This window comes from Corythoichthys intestinalis, chromosome 6 (genome assembly GCF_030265065.1).
Source record: "Corythoichthys intestinalis isolate RoL2023-P3 chromosome 6, ASM3026506v1, whole genome shotgun sequence".
NCBI lineage: Eukaryota > Metazoa > Chordata > Actinopteri > Syngnathiformes > Syngnathidae > Corythoichthys > Corythoichthys intestinalis.
Window position 1 is genome coordinate 18,340,457 of NC_080400.1, and position 9,373 is coordinate 18,349,829.

A 9,373-nucleotide genomic window follows, 5' to 3' on the forward strand; every position below is an offset into this window, starting at 1 on the left:
CAATAGTTGGTTAGGCCAAGGAACGCCATCATTTGTCGCTTGGTCACTGGCTTTGGGGCTTTTTGAATCGCCTTTTTCCTTCTCGTTGTTAGCCTGCGTCCTTCTCCAGAAACTTCGTAGCCCAAGAAAATCACTTGTCTTTGACAACATTGCAATTTGGGCAGCGAAGCCTTGTTTCCTGTCTCAGCGAGATGTCGAATTAGACGAATGGATTCTTCTTTGTTTTCCTCTTCTGTGGGGCTTGCGATCAGGATGTCGTCTACGTAGATCAAGATTTGAGTTGATGGTGGACGGTTGTGTAGGCTTCTGCTTGGGGCAGCGTCATCTTCTGATTTCCAATTGGGCAGAAGGGGTCAGGTGGTCTGCATGATATGGGTGTGGGTGGGCATGGGGGGCAGGAAACTTGAGTGAGGGAGGGGTACAGGCCTCCCATTGTGGGTGGTCCCTTTGAGCGGGTGTGGCCTGGTGGTGAGAGGAGGGTCGGGTCTAGCTGGGGGGCCGTGGCTTCGGCCATCACTCCTCCTCCAGCTCCTCCTGTGAGTTGATAGGGGGGCAGGGAATTCTCTCTCGCAGGCTGTCTTCCTGTTTCTTCTCTCACTTGCTATCTACTTCCTCTTTCCCTCGGACACTTGTTCGATGCCACCATCTCCTCTTCTAGTTTGATGCCCAGAGCGGCATCAGTGGCTTCATTCTTCTTTTCTCTTTTTCGACTTGCTTTGTTCCTTATGTCTGAAATCCTCTTCACACTTTGCTCTTCCCAAAGTCTTAACACATTCAGTTGATCTTCATAATCAGCTTTGTCTTTCCCCTTCGCTTTCTCCCTCTTCACCAGCAATTCTTTCTTCAGTTTGGCCATGCTTTCCTCATTTTTCTGTGTGGGGTCAAATGCATGATCCTTCACCCATGTTCTTAGGTAACAACAACAACTTCCTGGCTTGCTTTGTTGCATGAACTTGACATCAGGATGTTCTTTTATTGTTTTAGCGACGTTTTGTCCCAATTTTCGCACGTTTCGTTACGCCGACGGATTTTGTTTCGGGTTATTTCGATTTTATTTGCCGTGCATGGTCTTCGCAGGTTGATTTTTGTTGTTTTTAAGTGTTTTCTGCAATTTTTTATTTTGATGTCATAGGTACTTGAATTTGGAAATTGAGGAAATTGAATTTTTTGTTTTTCAAGCGCGCTTTGTTATTTTACGTGTTGGGCGGGAGCTCCCTTCTTCATAAACCGTTATAGCAGCGATTTTAGACGGTTGGCGTGTTTTTGAAAATCTTACACTATTTTCCTCACTTTTTCCTGATTCGATTTTGTCTTTAAACGTTTTGTTCCGTTTTGGATCGTTATTGTTTACCTACTTTTGAATTTTATATTTTGACTTACCCAGGCTTTAATCCAGTCTCTGATTCCAACCTGTTTAAGGGATAATCTCTTCGGGTCCCTACCCGGTCCTCTGTGTGAGTTTTTCGACTCACTGAGAGGTGGTCCTAGCGATTAACTCTAATCCTTCACTCTTTCACCTCCCTATATTGCAACTCCCGGATTTACTCTCTTCGGGTCCCGGTCCCGGTTAAGTTCTTATTTACGGACTTATTCTCTTCGGGTTCCGTTCCCGGTTACACTATTACCACGGATTTACTCTCTTCGGGTTTCCGTTCCTGGTGCTTTTTACAATTTAGATCTTATAATTGTAACTCTCTTACCTTAAGTCACCTGCCCTGGTTCGCCTCTGCGAAAGAAAGTGGAGAATGGCCCCGGAAGAAGTTGGCGCCACTGCGAGAGAAGGCGTAGAACGGCCCCGGTAAATGCCGCCACCAGGGGAGAGGGCAGAGAGCGGCCCCGGAAGATGTTGCCGCCATAAGAGAGGGCGGAGAATGGCCACGGAAGAACCAGAGAGTTACCCCGGTTTCCATCAAACAGAGGGGGTGTGTCTTGTCCCAGTGCCAAAGGGCTCACCACAGGTTCAGCACTATGGATGGCGACACCCCTGGGAGGCAACCACCCTACCTGCAGGCAACCTAAACCCTAACCCTAAACCTCCTTTTATTTCAACCCTAACCACTGGGTAGAATGGAGCCCTAACCCTAAGGATAGTCATGGGGGAAGCCCAAATTTTAAAATACAACATATGATCATTTAAAATTGTCATCCTATTTTTAATCTGATATATTGACCTAAATTTAAAGGGTTAAGTAGCACATAGGAGATGTCTCTATGGCAGTTTTTTTGTTTTTTTTATATTGTTACGGTTTTTTGGGGACAGAGGCTACATTGCTGGAGAGGTTGGGAGGTGGCTTGTTTAAAGCCTCCCCCCAGTCCCTGTTTTTTTCTTTTTGGGACCAGTTCAATGACTGAGACAGTGTATCAAATACAGAGTAGGGCAGGGGTCAGCAACCCTGGTCCTTGAGTGCCACTATCCAGCTTGTTTTCCATGTCTCCCTCCTTTGACACACCTGAATCAAATGATCAGCTCATCAGCAAGCTCTGCAGGAGCCTGATAACGATCATGATTATTTGATTCAGGTGTGTTAAAGGAGGGAGACATGGAAAACAAGCTGGATAGTGGCACTGATAACGATCATGATTATTTGATTCAGGTGTGTTAAAGGAGGGAGACATGGATAACAGGCTGGATAGTGGCACTCGAGGACCAGGGTTGCTGACCCCTGGAGTAGGGTATTAATTTGGTCCAAATCCAGTTTCCTTGAAAGAAATTTCGCGAAAGCAGAATAATGTGGACACATAATTGAATCACAACAGAAATGAATCTTGTGCCTGTGCACGTATGTGTCTTCTGACATCTATCAATTACCTAACCCTGATGAGGCAATTGCATTCAAGGCGCTCTCCCCATTATATAAAAGGGGAAAGGACGAAAGAGACCAAAGGAAGAAACAGGAGTCGCGGGAGCTACCCCGAGTGAGACAGGAGAGGCATTCCACCAGAGGCCCAGCAGAGGTGATCCAGAATTAACAATGTGGGAGGAGACTGGAACCCTACTGTTTTGCCCTGCTATGGCTCATATTTCTGGCAGACAATCAATAACAGGGAACTCATGTTTAATTAAAGTGACTAGTTTGACTTCAGGTTCAGTCAGTGAGTAGTCTGCCAAATAGAGTCTGTAGAGATACAGATGCTCAAGTATCAAAAATCAACTCCAGGACATGCACACGCGCACCCAGCACTAGTTCCTTTTTGGAATGTACTCGCAGGGAGTCTGAGTGACAGGAAACTCTGGTGGTCATCCAGAATTCATAGAACCCTAGTTACAGAAGTAACTCTCGTTCTATTTAATTCCTCCTGACCGCCAGAAGGCGGTGCTCAGCACCTGGATGACCACATACCAACATAGTCACAAAGACACTTCAGATGCGGTCAGAGGAAGCCGACAGCACCACTGAAGCCACCGGGTGAGGAGCTGCCACATTCACTCTGTAGAAGCGGGTAAACGTACAAGACGATGCCCATGCTGCGGCGGAACAGATGTCATTCAGTGGAACACCTCTCAGCGCCGCCCAGGAAGTTGCCATTCTTCGTGTGGAATGGCACGAGACCCGAGGAGGCCGAAGACCTTTGGACTCATAGGCCTGCAGAATCGCTGCAACAACCCAATGTGACAGTCGCTGCTTCGAGACCGCGCAGCCATTTGTCCTGACCCCAAAACATACAAAAAGAGCATCCGACTTACGAGTGCTCGCAGTCACACCGACATAGTGCTCCAGCATCCGAACAGGACATAGCAAACTTCGCAAATGCTCATCAGGTGCACTCGCATCGTTAAACACAGCCAAGGTAATCGACTGGTTAACGTGAAAGGCTGAAAGTCTCTTTGGCAAAAAACTCGGATTGGGCCATAATATATATATATATATTTATATATATATACACATATATTTAAAAAAAAAAAAAACTGCCATAGAGACATCTCCTATGTGCTACTTAACCTTTTAAATTTAGGTCAATATCTCAGATTAAAAATAGGATGAACATTTTAAATGATCATATGTTGTATTTTAAAATTTGGGCTTTCCCCATGACTATCCTTAGGGTTAGGGCTCCATTCTACCCAGTGGTTAGGGTTGAAATAAAAGGAGGTTTAGGGTTAGGGTTTAGGTTGCCTGCAGGTTGGGTGGTTGCCTCCCAGGGGTGTCGCCATCCGCCGTAGTGCTGAACCTGTGGTGAGCCCTTTGGCACTGGGACAAGACACACCCCCTCTGTTTGATGGAAACCGGGGTAACTCCCTGCTTCTTCCAGGGCCGCTCTCTGCCCTCTCCCCTGGTGGCGGCATTTACCGGGGCCGTTCTACGCCTTTTCTCGCAGCGGCGCTAACTTCTTCCGGGGCCATTCTCCACTTTCTCTCGCAGAGGCAGGGGCTTCTTCCGGGTCCATTCTCCGCTTTCTCTCGCAGGGCGGGGGCTTCTTCTGGCACTGTTCTCCGCACTCTCTTGTGGCAGAGGCGGTCACTTACGGGCAACTCTGTTACCACGGCAGCGTCCTCTAGAGCCGCCATCTTCCTCGGTGGCGGTTATCTCCAGGCTGCTCTCTTTGTATGGCGGCATCCTCCAGAGCCGCCCTTTGCCCAGCTGCGCACATGTGCAACAGCGCACCGTCAGCCTCCGTCGCATGTCCTCTTTCAACTCGGATTTTCGGGCAACAGGGGGACTAGTGTACCCGCATTCTCCACCAGTGTAAGATACCAGGTTAGAGGGAGGACCGGCAGGCGGAGGTTTCAAACACGCTGGGCTCATGTTGCCAGCTTTTATTTGACCAAAAGCAAAAAGGAAACAATCAAACATAAACTTATTGTCTTCGGGGATCACGGCCACGCCGTGGAATGCCTCTCCAGTCTCTCACTCGGGGTAGCTCCCGCGACTCCTCTCCGTCGTCCTTCGGTCTCATTCGATCGCTCCCCTTTTATATGTTGGGGAGAGTGCCTCGATTGCAATTTCCTCATTGCAGTCAAGGCGTTTTGCCCTCATCAGGTGTTAAATAATGAGGCAATTGCCTGCAGGTGGGGTGGTTGTCTCCTAGGGGTGTCGCCATCCTTAATGCTGAACCCGTGGCAAGCCCTGTGGCACTGGGACGCCACAACGTATAATGCATAGTAGAATTCCACTTTCTACTTAGGGTCCCCTGGTACCAGGTACACATATGAGCATCCTTGTGTTTGAGCACAATGTTAGATATGGACAATCCATGATTCTCACAGAAGTCCAATAACATAACACCACTCGGGTTTAGATCAGGGAGGCTGTTGCTTCCAATCACACCACTCCAGGTATCTCTGTCATTGTAAACTTATGCATTAATGTCATCCAGGAGGACAATGGAGTCCCCTTCAGGGGTCCTGTGAAGAACCCTGTTCAAGAACTCCAAAAGGCTGAATACTCCGAGCTGCTGTTCGATGCATATGCACAAACAAGCCAGAGTTTTCTCCCTCTCAATCCTAGGTCGTAGGGAGGCGACCTTCTCATCCACCGTGATAAACTACAGCACAGCGGCGCTCTGCCGGGGGCTTGTGAGTATCCGCACACTCACCTGGCGCCTCACGCCTGACGCAACTCAGGAAAAGAACAAGGTCCCACCCCAGTCTGTGTGTGGAGGTAAGCCCCAACAGATCTGACTGATAGCGCTTCACCTCCAACACGAGCTCTGGCTCCTTCCCCGGCGGTGAGGTGACGTTCCACGTCCCCAAAGCCAGCTTCCGCCCCCTCGTTCTGGTCAGTCGAGATCCTCTGCCTTCACTGCCACCCAATTGGCAGTGCACCCGAACCCATCGATCCGCCCTGTGAGTGGTGGGCCCAAACTCGCGTTGTTTCTTTGGGCTAATCCCAGCCGGGCCCCGTGATAGGCCTAGCCATCAGGTGCTCGCTGACAGGCCCCTTTTCCCAGCCTAGCTCCAGACTTCGGCTCCGGCCAGGGTCTTAGTTTTCCCACCTCTATTTATCGTGGGGTTTGGTGAACCATACTTTGTCTGGCTCTTCACTTGAGACCTGTTTGCCTTGGGTGACCTGACCAGGGCACAGGACTCCCGACAATATAGCTCTCAGGATCATTAGGGCACACAAACCTCTCTACTACGATAAGGTGATGGTTCCTTGGAGAACGTGTTCAAATGTGTTCGGTTAATTTCTGACACAGAGATAAATGTTAGCATTAATGTTGAAATTAAGTATCTTTCAAATAAGTAAGTCATTTTGCATGAAGAATTGTCAAACGTCAGGATATTTCTTCAATTGTGAGTTTGAGTTAAGAATATTGTTACCTTCCAATTTTTTTCTGTGTTAGGTGCGTAGCTGTCGTCATTTAATGTGTGTCACTATTACCAGGGGGGCACATAAGTGGTCTGCATGCGCGCATGCGTACTGGACGTAGACAAACGCGCTGGCCCTCAACGGATGCCATACGCTTTTGCGTACCGATGGCTGACCACTGTATTTGCGGCGGACACGAGAAAATCACTTCTCAAAATGTCAGAGGCAGGCCCCACTAAGTAATTATTTCCGTGTTCCCCTACCCCCGTCAAAAGACAGACGGACGACAGAGACGTCACTGGAGCGACCGAAAAAAAGGACTTTTGCTGAAAAGTGGCTGCAGGAGGTACCATGGCTAGAAGCAAATGATGCTCGCACGGAAATGTAGTACAAAGTTAGCCGGGAGAATCCCAATGTCGCTGATAAGAGCAGCGCATTTTATGTAGGGTCAAAGAATTTCAGCCATCCAAACTATATAAAAGCACGATAACAATTGAGCATGTGGCAATTAAGCAAACTATCGATGTCAGACAGGACCCCACTCGCCCTATGGACAAGTGGCAGAATAAAGTTAATGAAGAACAGCGCCATGCACTGACAAACGTGTTTTTGCTCGCATTTCACAAAGCTAAACATGCACGTTCAATGAGCTCTTATGAGGAGGACATCCCACTTTTACAAAGGCTTGGAGTTAATGTGTGAGCCGCATAATGCCCTTTATTTTGAATTAGTGCTTTTATGTTTATTTCTTTACATTTCACTTCAACGTGATGGCAATTTTGTTGTGCCAGTTGATGTTAATCAAACATTAATTGTTAATATAATTAATTAAAGGTAATTGGCTCTAAGTAAAGCTTGTCATAATTTTATCGCATCAGGCGGGTCGGCTCTCGAGCTCAATGAGGACCAAGTCACATCTCCAGGTCCTCCTCTGAGAACCTGGGCAAAAAAAAATGTGCACCCCTGACTATTACTCAACCTTAATATTGTCTGGAATAAAGTCATCCTTCGGGCCAGTTTGTAGTTGTCACTTCTCCCTATATATAGTCCCCCATGTGGGGACTATATATTAAATTGTTTCTTGGAACTGGGAGATGGAATAGGGGCTTGCTCTAGCCATTCCACGCATCGACCTGGTATTGCAGTACCTACAGGAATGGTGCACCCCTATGCTGGTGAAAACAATTTCATTCCATGTACTAATGCAACTTATTAGGCAGTTGTTATGTTTGAGTTCTAAACTGATTTGTCTTGTTGAAAAAAAAAGTCACTTTTCGACAAATGTAGTACAACATTGTGCCACAATATATGCTTTTACACTCCCCAAGGTTTCATTAAAATGTTTAATGAGTGTAGTCATGTTCTGCAAAGCACTAGATGTCAGTAGCAGTGTGCATTCCTGACCAAACAGAGGATCGTAAGGAAGTGAGGGGTATTGAGTTCCATTCCTGTTTCCAAGCAGCTTGAGCTTTCAGTAGCGCATGCGCATAGGCAACGGAAGTGCAACCGCCTCAGTCGAGCAGCAATGCACAATGGGACTTTTTTCCCCATATACCTTAAACCTAATTTAAAGGTCAGTCTGTTGGCGTAATGATAAAAAGTAGGACATGAACCGGTTGGCGGTAGAGTAGCCTTGTCCTTTGTGTGTGTTTATGACTATTTTACAAGTGTTGAGCAAATGACTGAAGATGGCCTGCGTGCTAAAGACATTGGCACTGCAGCGCTGTACAACTCATACTTACCTGGCAGGGGAGACACCATGATCAAGAAGGTGGTTCACCCAGGGTGAGGCTCAGCCATTGCACTCCCGGTTGTGCTGACCCCTGCGAATTCCCCAAATGTGGGAATCTCGACTGCATAATTTCTGGTAGTGGGGGACTGCGTTCGCGCTCTCCCCTGATTAGCTGTTGAAATAAACTGAATTATACTCAATCTGGGGATTTAACATTAAATTGGTTGGAATAGGAGCTCGCTCCATCCACTTCTCCCAATGACCTGGAATTGTACTTTCTCCAGGAATGGTGCACCTTCTTCTCTGTTGGTAAAATAAATTAACATTTTCACTAAAATCCAGTTCGTGTATTGAAAAAAGTATATTACACTCGCGCTATGTCTAGATTTGAACTGTCTACCAAATTGAAATCAGTCAGACCTTGTTTGGATGTATGGATGCATGTTTTAAAGTAATGTTCATTGGCTTGAAAATGCTTAACTTTTCAAAAAATACAAAATACAATCAAAAATGTCTCTTTCCCAACAACTGAAGTAAAACAGTCCCAAGATAAATGCCTTTTTACTACCCAAAAGTTTCATGACAATGTTTAGTGAGTGTCATGTTCTGCACAGCACTAGATTTCAGTAGCAGTGTGCATTCCTGATCAATCTAACGAAAGGAAGTGAGGGGGATGGGGTTCCAGTTTTGAGTAAGTTTTGTGCGTTTGAAAAGCAGCCCTAGCTTTCAGTAGCGCATGTGCATATCCAACGTATGAGCAACCGTCTGACGGGCATTTGGAAGAACAGCAATGCATGATGGGACTTTTCCCCCATATATTTAAATCCTGATTTTAATGTCAGTTTGTTGACTTAATGACTAAAAGTAGGACATTAACCGATCGGCGGTAGAGTTGCCTTGTCCATGAAGTGTGTTTATGACTATTTTACAAGTGTGTAGCAAACGAGCAGATGACTGAAGATGGCCTGCATGCGAAAGAGTTTGGCACTGCAGCGCTGTACAACTCATACTTACCTGGCAGGGGAGACACCATGATCAAGAAGGTGGTTCACCCAGGGTGAGGCTCAGCCATTGCACTCCCGGTTGTGCTGACCCCTGCGAATTCCCCAAATGTGGGAATCTCGACTGCATAATTTCTGGTAGTGGGGGACTGCGTTCGCGCTCTCCCCTGTTTCACTGTTAAAATAATCTCAAAATCAAGCTCAATCTGTCTTTAAATTGTCTACTCCTATATTCAACTAGGCCCTTCCATAAGGGGGCAAGGCTTGAAAAGTTAGCTCTAAGAATTGGCATACCCCTTCATCCTGTACGTTATAAGTCTGTTGTGACGTCATCAAAAAGCGACAGAACTAAACCAATATGCCTGCTGCTATGGTGTTCGTGCTTTCCT

General features: G+C 46.8%; 2 non-coding genes and 1 pseudogene across 2 annotated transcripts; all 3 read left to right on the forward strand.

Annotated features, from left to right (window-relative positions):
* The first annotated feature begins 7,292 nt into the window (after positions 1-7,292).
* On the forward strand, positions 7,293-7,421 carry LOC130918184 (uncharacterized; annotated as a pseudogene).
* A 564-nt stretch (positions 7,422-7,985) lies between these two features.
* On the forward strand, positions 7,986-8,150 carry LOC130918112 (U1 spliceosomal RNA). Its single transcript, XR_009063567.1, has one exon. It is a non-coding gene; the product is annotated as a U1 spliceosomal RNA (small nuclear RNA).
* Positions 8,151-8,989: 839 nt separating this feature from the next.
* On the forward strand, positions 8,990-9,154 carry LOC130918124 (U1 spliceosomal RNA). The gene has a single exon (XR_009063578.1). It is a non-coding gene; the product is annotated as a U1 spliceosomal RNA (small nuclear RNA).
* The last annotated feature ends 219 nt before the right edge of the window (positions 9,155-9,373 follow it).